Source organism: Papaver somniferum, unplaced genomic scaffold (genome assembly GCF_003573695.1).
Source record: "Papaver somniferum cultivar HN1 unplaced genomic scaffold, ASM357369v1 unplaced-scaffold_184, whole genome shotgun sequence".
NCBI lineage: Eukaryota > Viridiplantae > Streptophyta > Magnoliopsida > Ranunculales > Papaveraceae > Papaver > Papaver somniferum.
The window spans coordinates 31,574-33,730 of record NW_020628152.1 but is presented as its reverse complement, the minus strand read 5'-3'; the positions used below and the strand labels follow the sequence as shown (position 1 = coordinate 33,730).

General features: G+C 38.9%; 1 pseudogene; it reads left to right on the top strand.

The window, feature by feature from the left end:
- The first annotated feature begins 1,780 nt into the window (after positions 1-1,780).
- Positions 1,781-1,880, top strand: LOC113338176 (annotated as a pseudogene).
- The last annotated feature ends 277 nt before the right edge of the window (positions 1,881-2,157 follow it).

Below are 2,157 nucleotides of genomic sequence, written 5' to 3'. Positions count from 1 at the left end.
AAATAGTGCTATCGTCGTCAAAATCTAAACCAAAATGGGATAGACAACTTTCTAATGGGTCTTCAGACAAGATGTTTGGTAATGACTCCTGAACTAAGGCTTCTATCATGTTCACCTCTTCAACACATGTGTCATCTAGCTCATGAGGTTGCTTACTGACATTAAAAATGTTCATCTCCATAGTCATATTACCAAAAGATAAACTCATCACACCATTTCGACAGTTAATGATTGCATTAGACGTAGCTAAAAATGGGCGACCTAAAATCACAGGTATCTGGTTCTCTGGGTCAGGGACAGGTTCGGTATCTAGGACCACGAAATCCACTGTATAAATAAACTTGTCGACCTCAATAAGAAGATCCTCGATAACACCTCGAGGTATTTTAACAGACCTATCAGCTAACTGTAGTGTCATCTGAGTAGGTTTAATTTCACCAAGTCCTAGCTGTAAGTGTACATGGAATGGCAGTAAGTTCACACTGGATCGTAAGTCAAGTAAAGCTTTTTCTACCCGGAAGTTACCTATTGTGAAAGCAATAGTAGGAGAACCTGGGTCTTTGTACTTTTGAGTTGTGGTGTTCTGAATGATTGAACTTACATGACTAGCTAAAAAGGCTTTCTTATGGACGTTAAGTTTTCGCTTTCGCATACACATATCCTTAAGGAACTTGGCATAAGCAGGAATTTTCCTAATTGCATCTAATAAGGGAAGGTTTATGGTAACTTGCTTAAAAACCTCCATTATATCATTAAAGTTCGATTCCTTCTTTGTTGGTACTAATAGCTGAGGAAATGGGGCTCTAGGTCTAAAATCAGACCTTTCAGGAACCGAATTCACATCATCAGAAACTTTATCAGTCTCTTCATCTACTGGTCCTAAGAGGTGAGATCCTGAGGGGTGAACTACAGTATGTTCACTATCGGGCATGGTTACCTTATTGTCTACAACTCTACTACTCTAAGGGTTATAACAACATTCAATTGATTCGATGGTTTTGCACCTAATTCATGAACTCCTCTAGGGTTGGGTTGTGTTTGACTAGGAAACTTACCTTTTTCTCTCAAAGAATCACTTATCAGACCAACCTGGGTTTTTAACTCGGAAATAGCCTGACTATTTTCTTGTCCTATCCTGTTACTAGCTTGTAGACTCTGTTCTACGGATAACTGAAATTTTGCAGTTTGCTGAGTTAACAAGGCGAGAGATTCCTCTAAACTTAGGATTTTCTTATCTGACTGATTCTGAAACTGAGCTAGTCCTGAAGGATTCTTAGTATAGCCAAAACCTGGGGGAGCATTAGAATTACTAAACTGACCTTGACTTTGGCCCTTAGACCACGAAAGGTTCGGATGGTTTCTCCAACCAGGATTATAGGTTTCTGAATATGGGTCAATCTTTTGACGGTTATCAAATCTAGTGTTATTATAAAGAGCATTGGCATGCTCTTCAATATTCTGGCCTTCCCAAAAAGGCTCCACTCTACCACTAGTCTGGCCCACTTCTAAGGATTCTAACCTTTTTGCTATAGCAGCAATTTTGGCATCTGATTCATAGCCTCCTTCTACCCTATTAACGTTTCCTCTACTTAAAAGAATTGTTTTCTGGGGTTCCCTACTATTTTCCCATTGCTGGGTTTTTTCGGCGATTTCATTAAAAAATTCCATCGCCGCATCAACAGTTTGGTTTTCAAATCCACCAGTGCAGAGAGACTCAACCATGGTCGTTGTGGAATAATCTAAACCCTTATAAAGGATCTGAACTAGCCTAACCTTTTATAAACCATGATGAGGACACTGGGATAATAAATCATTTAACCTTTCCAAATACCTATATAAAGATTCTCCCTCTTGTTGTGAAAATGTGCATATTTGCGTCCTAATAGACGATGTTTTGTGCCTAGGGAAAAACTTATTGAAAAAGGCAGATGTAAGCTGTTCATATGTCTCAATTGACTCGGAGTCCAAACTATAGAGCCACGACTTGGCCTTATCTTTCAGGGAAAATAGGAATAACCTAAGTTTCGAAGCATCATCATCTAAGCCTCTAATTCTTAGAGTACTACAAATTTACTCAAAATCCCTAACATGGTAATAAGGGTTTTCATTTTCTTTCCCTAAAAAGATTGGGAGCATCTGTAAGGTCCCAGGTTTCAG